Raw genomic sequence first — 11635 nt, 5'->3', positions numbered from 1 at the left:
AAGTGCAACAAATCATTGGTCATTAAGTTAAGTTTACTAAAAAGTTTTAGTAAGAACAACTGTTGGATTTTACAGTGTATAAAATAATTTTAACAAATACATGTCATATATCAAATTGATCTACAATATTTCCTTTATAAGAAACCCTTTCCTTTTTTTAAAAATTCAATTGACTTTTTGAGTTGTGATGTTTGAAAGACCAAAAATGTCAGGTGGCGCGTCCGTCCGATCGTACAAACAGAAAACATATCTGCAATAAAAAGGTAAATTTCTCAGTAAAATTCTTAATCAAATAAGTTAAATTCCTTATAAATGAGGGAAAATAGTGTATCAGTGTACCAAAAATGTCAGGTGGCGCGTCCGTCCGATCGTACAAACAGAAAACATATCTGCAATAAAAAGGTAAATTTCTCAGTAAAATTCTTAATCAAATAAGTTAAATTCCTTATAAATGAGGGAAAATAGTGTATCAGTCCTATTTCAAAACTATTCTATTACTTTAAAAAACTTTTGTCTGAAAAATGTACTTCTCCAAATGTCAGGTGGGCGACCGACATAAAAATGCCATTTTATGCAATGTTACTTTAAGAAAACCATGTGCCAGCATATGACATCACACAGAAGACCCCAGAGGACCCCTTTGATGCAGTAACAATGTTAGTCACGCTCCCATAAATATTAGATAATTTGACATTTTTGAGTAATGATGAGGTTGATTCAACTTATCATGTCAGGTGGTATGACCCTTGGAAAACTTTGAAAATGTGTTGTTATTATAAAATTGTGTATTTGAATTAAAAAATGTATGTATAACCTTGAACATATGGTCAAACATTTGTATAGGTGTCCAAGTTAATGCCTGTTAGATTTGAAATGTCAGGTGGTGCAACCAGCAAATTTACATTTAAAAGCATCAATTCCCACTGCAATTGCAAAATGAAGTAAGAAATATAACTGTAAACCGTTATATAATGTATACAAATAATTTTTACAGTTAAAAACAAAACATAAAAACTCCTGATGGAAAATTGGGTGTTTGAACACAGAAAAGTGCCTGTTTATATGAATTGGACTAAAAGGGCAATATATAAAGAAATGGAAAGGGAATTTACCATTTGATATGCATTTTAGACACTACAATGATTCACATCTACAAGTTTTCAGTAGTGCAAAGTACTTTAAATGTATATTATTTTAAATGAATATATGGTCACACCAACTTACATTTTCTGGGTGGTAAAATAAGAAATCTTGTTTAATATAGAATTAATGCTGTCTTAAAAGCTGTAAAACCAATACATTTTTTGGACATAAAAATGCATAAAAATTTTGCTTCAAAATATAATTTTTTTTATCTTAAAAACCTTATTTGTCATTGACCCATTCACTGAAAAATGCTTGAAGATTTAGCTTTCTTGTGAATATTTAGTTGTATAGCCACGGTTTCCGAGAACTGCTTCACATGGAGTAGACTAACTTCTGGCACCTGTGAACAGGTATTCCAGCCCAGGACGATTGCACGACATTCCACAATCCCTCTGCATTTCTTGGTTTTGCCTCAGAAACAGCATCTTTGATGTCACCCCACAAATGTTTTATTGGATTAAGGTCCGGGATTGGGCTGGCCACTCCATAATGTTGATCTTGTTGTTCTTGAACCAAGATGCTGCTCACCTACTGGTGTGTTTGGGGTTGTTGTCTTGTTGAAACATCCATTTCAAGGGCATTTCCTCTTTGGCATAGGCAACAATACCTCTTTAAGTATTTTGATGTACTCAAACTGATCCATGATCCATGGAATGCGACAAATAAGCCCAAAACATCCCCATATCACGATGCTTCATATCTTCACAGTGTACTGAGGCTTGAATTCAGTGTTTGGGGGTCGTCTGACAAACTGTCTGCGGCCCCTAGACCCAAAAAGAACAATCTTGCTTTCATCAGTCCACAGAATATTGCGCCATTTCTCTTTAGGTCAGTAAATGTGTTCTTTGGCAAATTGTAACCTCTTCAGCATGTGTCGTTTTTTCAACAATGGGACTTTGCGGGGGCTTCTTGCCGATAGCTTGGCTTCACCTAATTGTTACAGTACTCACAGGTAACTTTAGACTTTCTTTGATCACCCTGGAGCTGATCAATGGCCATTCATTGCCATTTTGGCTATTCTTCAATTCATTCGAATGGTAGTTTTCCGTTCTCTTCCACGTCTTTCTGGTTTTGGTTGCCATCTTAAAGCAATTGATATCATTTTAGCTGAGCAGCCTATCATTTTTTGCACTTCTTTATGTTTTCCCCTCTCTAATCAACTTTTTAATCAAATTACGCTATTCTTCTGAACAATGTCTGAACGACCAAGATTTATTTCACAGTAAAACATTTGCTGTCTTCATCCTTAAATAAGGGCCACTTGTTTGACACTGTTTTTTTCACAGAATGAATAACCTCTAATTGATCACTAAATGAACTCCACACTGCTATTGTTTTGAACACACCATTTTCAATTAATAATTCAATTACACCGAATCAGCAGCATGCACATCATGAGTGTTGGGTTTGTTGGTTTTCTATTACTCTACTACACCTACTAGTAAAATATTTGCCATGTATATATAATTTCTACCAAAACCAGTGATTGATCTGGTTAGTGATATTGGACTGCTATTATTTTGAACACAACTGTATGTTTACCAAAGCAATGTCTTTTTTAACGGCATAATATTACTGATATTCAAATTGTAATGGCCAGGTTTTAGTGACATTCATGACTCCTAATATAATACTACACTGTAAAAAAATTTATCATGGGTCTTGTAATTTTCACAAAATAAAAAAAGGTGATAATTAAAAATAGTGTGTATATTTTCTTAAGAAAATTGTGGTTCAGTGTTGTATAGAAAATATTGAGAACATTTCACTAATAAAACCAAGAGATACATTTTCCAAATTTTTAAGGAAATTAAAAAAAAAATTGAGGCTTGAATTGAGAAACCGATTAAGCGGATAAAATTAAAGGGAAAAAAGGCTACCTATTTATTTTAAGAGAATTAGCTCAATTGTGAAATTTTATTTAGAGACACCATTGTTGGTTCCCAGCATGCTTCGCATATGGCTGGAAATGGATAATTAAAATTGAAAGTGTTATTTTATGTGTTTTTGAAGGGAAACATCTGTTAATGTTTAATGTTTAGTTACTGTATGTTTGACATTTGAAAGAGTTTCTGTTATGTTGACGTTTTGACCGTTACCATTGTGCAGAAGAGTAGAGCTTATGGTTAAAGGAACACGCCGACTTTTTGGGACTTTAGCTTATTCACCGTATCCCCCAAAGTTACATACACTCACCTAAAGGATTATTAGGAACACCTGTTCAATTTCTCATTAATGCAATTATCTAATCAACCAATCCCATGGACGTTGCTTCAATGCATTTAGGGGTGTGGTCCTGGTCAAGACAATCTCCTGAACTCCAAACGGAATGTCAGAATGGGAAAGAAAGGTGATTTAAGCAATTTTGAGCGTGGCATGGTTGTTGGTGCCAGACGGGCCGGTCTGAGTATTTCACAATCTGCTCAGTTACTGGGATTTTCACGCACAATCATTTCTAGGGTTTACAAAGAATGGTGTGAAAAGGGAAAAACATCCAGTATGCGGCAGTCCCGTGGGCGAAAATGCCTTGTTGATGCTAGAGGTCAGAGGAGAATGGGCCGACTGATTCAAGCTGATAGAAGAGCAACTTTGACTGAAATAACCATTCGTTACAACCGAGGTATGCAGCAAAGCATTTGTGAAGCCACAACACGCACAACCTTGAGGCGGATGGGCTACAACAGCAGAAGACCCCACCGGGTACCACTCATCTCCACTACAAATAGGAAAAAGAGGCTACAATTTGCACGAGTTCACCAAAATTGGACAGTTCCAGACTGGAAAATTTTTGCCATTTCTAAAGAATGCTTTCAGCACCTTGTTGAATCAATGCCACGTAGAATTAAGGCAGTTCTGTTTCATTCCTCCTGACCGCCAGAGGCGATGCTAAGCACTAGTGGATAATCGCTGCGCCAGCTCGATAGGTCGAGAAAATTATAACAACAAAGTCACGTCATGACGCAGACCGAGACGCGAGGATATAATCCCCAGCAGCTCGGTGCCCAGCCTCTTTCACTTTCTCGCTTATGATAGGTCATTGTTTCGCGCTGTCCTGTACAGTTTACCTGTGTTGCGAGGATTCGCCCTCCTAAACTGTGACAGCACGCTCAACGCTATCTTCGGGACGGATATCTTGGATTCCATTTCTACGTGAGTGCATACTATTATATTTTATTGTTGTGTCGGCGATACCCTGTGCTTCACGGTACTACCGGTGGCTGGTTTTCGACCGCGCTTGGGTAGCGTTTTCACCGCAAACCTATATATTATTATTTTATATTTTACTATCTTGGACGTTATAATCTTTCGGTTCTATCCAAAGATTTGAGGGACATCTGACCTTCGGAGTGGGTGTTACTACAGTTCTGAGTGCCTACGGTGCTACAGAGGACGCGTTATTGACGGAGTCATGGATCATAGCCCTCTCATCCCCGTTTCAAGCTGCAGATTGTGTCCGAATTCGATGCTTCCCGACGACGGACATGATGTATGCCCATCTTGCTTAGGGATTCAACATTTGAAAGAGGCTCTAACTGATCCGTGTTTGCATTGTATTATGCTACCACTGTCAGAAAGACAGCTTCGCTTGGCTGAGTTAGACACTAACTCACCTGTTAGTCTTGCGCAACAGCCGCGACGCGCTCAAAAGCGCCGTGCTTCGGCAGCTGCTGGCGCTCCACCGAGTAAGAAGAAGTCTTCACGACAGACGGAAACTTCAGAACATCTGTTATCGAAGACAGTGGCTACTCTCTCTTCAGAAATGATGGAGATGAAACGTCTTCTTCAGTCTCTTCAACCCCCAACGCTAACCACCCATACTGGGAACACACCAGTGGATGAGAGTGATTTCCAACCCTCACACGATATGGATATGGATTTGGACGCTCTCTCCATGAGCGCGTCTAATTCACATTTTCTCGATGCAGAGTTGGCGGAACCCGCCACGCAACCCACCCTCCCACATGATGTTTTTTCCAACCTGTCAGCTACAGGTGGTTCGAGTGGTGGGTCTGTACATTCATCGGGCGCAGGCCCATCTTCTCCAGATGATATTTTATCTATTCTGCAGATGGCTGTGGCTCGTTTGTCTCTTGACGAATCCTGTTCAAGCCAATGTGTTTTTCAGACAAGCTGCTGGCAGTAATGTGTTTGCAATGCTACCATGTAAGGACTTCGTGACAGAATTCTCCCGTGCACTTACAAGTCCTAACGTACCTAGAAGAATATCAAAGACAGCCCGCACACTGGCCTCAATGGCCGAAGCTGACTCCATTGATGTAGGACGGGCACCTGAAATTGAACAGCCAGTAGCAGCACTGGTGGTATCACCGGATGAGGCTTTAAGAGGCAATGTACGCTGCCCAAGCGCGCAGTGTGGACGTACTGACTCTTTCCTAAAGAAGGCATATGAGTCCGTAGCATATATAACGAGGGCTGAGAATACTATCTGCCAGCTGCTTCTTGCCTGTAATAATACGTTAGAGTCCGCGAGCGTGGATGCTTCCATTCCTCGGTTCTTACAGACGGCTCTGCTGACTATGGGTCCTGTGACGCGGGAACTTGGTACACTTTCATCGACCCTTCTAACAGCCAGGCGCCAGGTATGGCTTGCCCAGGCAAGGTTATCTGAAGATTGTAAAAAGACGCTGAGAGAACTGCCAATTGTACCGGGACACCTTTTTGGTCCCAATGTTTCTGAGGTATTGGAGAAGAGAATGAAGTTGTCAGAAGCAACACGACAACTAACTCAAGTACCACGGGCACCACCGTTTAGGATGCCATTGGCTCCGGCTCACCCACGCTACCACGGCTCAGAGCAACGAGTGCGTCAACACAATTTTCATCAGTTTCAAGCACCACAGCGTCATAGAGAGACTGAACAGGCTCAGGGACCCCGCCCTTTTCACCGTCACCGTCAGGGGGGGCCACGTCAGCGCCCCCCCACAGGTCCTAAAACCAGTGGCCAAAAACCCTGAAGCTATGGGGCCGGCAGTCGGTCGTTTTACAGTGCAACACCTAGATTACTGGGAAAATTCAGTGTCCGACCCCTGGGTTCTGGCAACCTTGAACAGGGGATACACTCTGCAGTTCCGACGCCGGCCTCCCAAGTTTTCAGGAATCCTTCGGACAGTTGTCAAAAATACAAACAGTTCAAAGACCCTTTCCTTAGAAATTCATTCACTGTTGCTGAAAGGAGCCATAGAAAAAGTTCCTCCCCTCAGTCAGAGGGACGGGTTTTACTCCATGTACTTCCTTGTTCCAAAAAAGGACGGCAGTTTTTGGCCAGTTCTGGATCTGAGACGCCTAAATGTGTTCTTAAAGTCTCTTCCTTTCCGAATGTTACGCACGGTCGATGTTCTTCGATCTGTGACGAAAGGAGACTGGTTTGTGAGCGTGGATTTGAGGGATGCTTACTTCCATGTTCCCATTGCTCCCCACCACAGGAAGTTCCTAAGATTCAGTTTTCAGGATCAAGCCTATCAATTCAGAGTCCTACCATTCAGTCTATCTCTTGCTCCTCGCGTTTTCACAAGATGCATGAGTGCAGCCCTGTCTCCCCTTTGGTCCAAGGGCATGAGGATTCTGCCCTATTTAGACGATTGGCTGCTTTGTGCTCCAACAAAACAACATGCTATTCGCAACACCAAGGTTGTGCTGGAGCATATTCAGAGGCTGGGTCTAACTGTGAACGACACAAAGAGTCATCTGGTCCCAGAGCAAACCCTAACCTTCATAGGTATAACACTCGACTCCATCACAATGTCTGCCACATTGTCCCAAGCTCGGACGGACAAGATTTGTCAGCTACTGACTCGTTTCCGTCTGGGAACAAAAGTTTCTTATGGTGTCCTTCTGCAACTAATGGGGATGTTAGCTGCCGCCACATCCGTGATTCCCTTGGGCTTGCTTCACCTCAGGCCCCTTCAGAGGTGGAGCAACAGCTTGGGGTTGGACTCAGCAAGACACCGTCATCGCATGATTACCGTTTCTCCTGCTTGTACCCGTGCACTGAGACCCTGGAAACGAGTGACGTTTCTGAGAGCCGGAGTGCCTCTAGGGGTGGTGCCCTCCCGTCGAGAAGTGATCACGACCGATGCTTCTCTAACAGGATGGGGGGCAACTTGGAGTCAGAGGGGAATCAGTGGTCACTGGTCACCAAGGGAAGCCTTAGAACATATCAACATCTTGGAACTGAAGGCAGTGTACTTAGCTCTACTACACTTCTTACCAAATCTGATGGGTCGTCACGTGCTTGTCCGTTCCGACAACACGTCAACGGTTTTTCACTTGAACCATCAGGGCGGCACCAGGTCACTCACGTCTCTACAGCTAACTCGCAAGATCCTTACATGGTCTCAGGGCTGGCTAGCTTCGTTAAGGGCAGTTCATCTCCCAGGATCAGACAATCAAGTGGCGGATGCTCTGTCCAGGGATCTACTGCTCCCGGGGGAATGGAGACTTCACCCGGACGTGGTGCAGTTGATTTGGCAGCGGTTTGGCAAGGCGGAGGTCGACCTGTTTGCATCAGAACTGACCACTCATTGCCGCTGGTGGTTCGCGAGAGCCGAGAAGTCCAGCCCATTGGGTCAGGATGCATTAGCCCACGAGTGGCCGAGCTGCCTTTTGTATGCGTTTCCCCCTTTTCCACTTCTGTGGGAAACACTGCACCGAATATACCTATGCAAGCACAGGGTGCTGTTAGTGGCACCTCGATGGCCAGCCAGGCCATGGTTTCCCCTCCTTCTGAGTCAATTACAGGGCGAGCCGTGGCAGCTTCCCATCAGAAGGGACCTCCTTTCTCAGATGCACGGCCGTGTTTGGCACCCAGACCCGTTTCGCCTTCAGCTCTGGGTCTGGCCGTTAGGCCTACTTCACAGTTAATGGCTTGTGAACCAGCAGTAGTGAACACCATCAGCAACGCTAGGGCTCCTTCAACACGACAGATTTATGCTGCTCGTTGGAGGATCTTTTCTTCTTGGTGTGGGGATCAAGGAATTGACCCAGTTCACTGTACTGTGCCAAAAATTTTTAGTTTCTTGCAGCATCTGTTAGATGACAACAAGGCGGCCTCCACTTTAAAAGTTTATGTTGCTGCCATATCTGTTTATCACGACCCAGTTGATGGTGCTTCAGTGGGGTCTCATAACCTTGTTTGCAGTTTTCTGAAGGGAGCGAGGCGTTTAAAACCTGTTCGTTCTACTCCCTTTCCGGTCTGGGACTTACTGCTTGTTCTAGAGTCCCTTTGTTCACCACCATTTGAACCACTGGCTGTTGCGGATATTAAGTGGTTGTCATTAAAAATGTCATTTTTGTTGGCCGTTGCTTCCACTAAACGTGTTGGTGAGCTTCATGCTCTATCAGTGAGTGAACTGTGCTTATGCTGGTTGCCAGAGGAAACGATAAAGTCGGCGTATAGCAAATCTCATCAGCCCTTACCAGCAGGTGTTACTTGTCACTCCACTAGGGCAGTCTCGTCGTCTTGGGCTGCTTTTCGGGGAGTTTCCTTGGCAGATGTATGCGAGGCTGCTACCTGGTCTTCTCCATGTACCTTCGCAAGGTTCTACAAGGTTAATGTTGCTGCTTCCCATGATGTGAGCTCTGCAGTCCTTCTGGAGCAACCCTGATGTTGCAGGTGGGTGGCATTCCTCATGACTGTGTTGATATGTGTCATCCACTAGTGCTGAGCACCGCCTCTGGCGGTCAGGAGGAATGAAACAGAATGCTAGTTACGTATGTAACTGTGGTTCTGTGAATTCCGGATGACCGCCAGAGTTCCTTGTCATTCGGAATGCGCGAGAAAGCATTCCGAGGCTGGGCACCGAGCTGCTGGGGATTATATCCTCGCGTCTCGGTCTGCGTCATGACGTGACTTTGTTGTTATAATTTTCTCGACCTATCGAGCTGGCGCAGCGATTATCCACTAGTGCTTAGCACCACCTCTGGCGGTCATCCGGAATTCACAGAACCACAGTTACATACGTAACTAGCGTTCTGAAGGCGAAAGGGGGTCAAACACAGTATTAGTATGGTGTTCCTAATAATCCTTTAGGTGAGTGTATGTCCATACATACCATTCTCATCTCCGTGCGTGCCATAACTCTGTCTGACACACGTTATTTACATGTTGTGATGTAAATAGTTATATCATGTTCTAAGACCGACAGAAAATGAAAAGTTGCGATTTTCTAGACCAATATGGCTAGGAACTATACTCTCATTCCTGCGTAATAATCAAGGAACTTTACTGCCGTACAGTGGCGCAATGATATTACACAGCGCCAACGTGACAACCTGCTTACACAGAGAGTGTACTGGGGACTATTTTCAGGCGCTGCGTAATATCATTGCACCGCTGCACCCATGGTAAGGCAGTAAAGTTCCTTGATTATTACGCAGGAATGAGAGTAGCCAATCGCAACTTTTCATTTTCCGCCGGTCTTATGTAACTACACACATCACAACATGTAAATAGGAAAATGTTGCCGTTATTTTGTCACTTATTGAGCAGTAAGCTAGATGGAGCCGATTACCTCCAGTCTTTGTGCTAAGCTAGGCTAGCGGTGGGTGCGTCAGACAGATTTATGGCACGCATGGAGATGAGAAGGGTATGTATGGACTTTTCTAACTCTGGGGGATACAGTGAATAAGCTAAAGTCCCAAAAAAGTCAGCGTGTTCCTTTAAGTTGTGATGTGAATAACTGCATGTATTAATATTATAAAGCATGTTGCTTTGTTCAATGAGCAATAACTTTGCTAATGCTAGTGCAGTAACAAGTTTGTTTCTACTTGTGCTGTGCCAGCAACATACAGTCTATTAGTTGTATAACATAACTCAAAAGTCAAATATAAACAGGTCATTTCTATTTACTCTAATGTATACCCCTTTTTTAAAGTCAACTTAAAATAAATAAGCACATTTCATAGACTAAATAATTGAGGGGATTTTGAAATGATTTATTCAGGTAGATTGCATTAAAGAAACCAAGCCTTAAAAACTACTCAAAAATATTATGTGTAACATTGTTACCATATATTTTTTTTTTTAAAGTAAATAGCACATATTTTGTACAGTGTCGTTTTCATTTATGTAATGGTCAGGTAAATGAGCCTGAAGAACAGTTATAGGAAATATATTGTATTAAATGTCACTATGAAAACAATGGATTAGTTTTTTTTTTGTACATTAAACTTTATAATACATCAATTACAATTTGAAAAGATGTGCAATATTAAATATTCAAAATATAAAAAATCTTATGACAAATAAACAACAGACACAGGTTTGCATGTCATTCCTCTGATATATTTAAGAGACTCTCTATGACAGTATTTTCACAATACATACATTTTCATTGACAAGTGATGGCGTATATATATACTCGTATCTTAAACTATTCACAAAATATAGCTCATGAATGCGCCAAACATGTATAAAAATATGTATTACATCCATTAAAATATATACACAATGTGCAAAACATATGGCATACAAATGATTGATCTCCCGCTTTGGAACATGTTCAAAGGCGGCAGGAAATATCGCCCAGTGTCATCACCACTGATACATAATATACATTAATATTTGATAAAGAGCATGACATCTAGATGAGTCCAGCAGACGTTGTTGAAAATGAGGAACTAGGAGTCCTAAATCTACATGAAGCTTAACAGGAGCTGAGCTTTGACATCCTAAATGGCAAAAACGCAAGCCACGGGTTTCTAGAGCTCAGCCACAGCAGGCGTCCGTGCAAATAGATGACGTAAAAACGGAAGGGATGCTCTGATATCTCATCTACTGCATATACTGTAGTCTGTATACAATACAGCACTGTGTATAAAATGCAAATTATTGCTTTACTCTCCAACTGCACTATTAAATAGCAAACGGGACACTTGTATCGACTCTTTATCTCTAAATCAACTAAATTCAATAGATTAAAAAACTTTTCTCCAAGAAAAATCCTCAACCCCCTACACTAATGTACAAAAGCTTAGGATCAGTAAGATTTTTCAAGTCTCTACCGTAATATTTCACAATATTGCCATTTTAAAATGTAATTTATTCCTGTGATGGCAAAGCTGAATTTTCAGCATCATTACTCCAGTCTTCAGTATCACATGATCCTTCAGAAATCATTCAGAAAGCTGATTATAAGCAGTTGTGCTGCTTAAAGGGATAGTTCACCCAAAAAGAAAAATTATGTCATTAATTACTCATCCTCATGCCGTTCCAAACCCGTAAGACCTTCGTTCATCTTCGGAACACAAATTAAGATATTTTTTAATGAAATCCGAGAGCTCTTGACCCCTCCATAGACAGCAATTTAATTAAGCGATTTACTTTCAAGGCCCAGAAAGGTAGAAAAGACAATCATCCATGTGACTCCAGTGGTACAACCTTAATTTTATGAAGTGACGAGTATACTTTTTGTGCGCAAAAAACAAAACAAAAATAACAAATTCAACCATTTCTTTTAGCCTTTGTCAA

The sequence above is a fragment of the Gobio gobio genome, assembly GCF_949357685.1.
Source record: "Gobio gobio genome assembly, chromosome: 20".
NCBI lineage: Eukaryota > Metazoa > Chordata > Actinopteri > Cypriniformes > Gobionidae > Gobio > Gobio gobio.
This window is presented reverse-complemented; position numbering follows the sequence as displayed.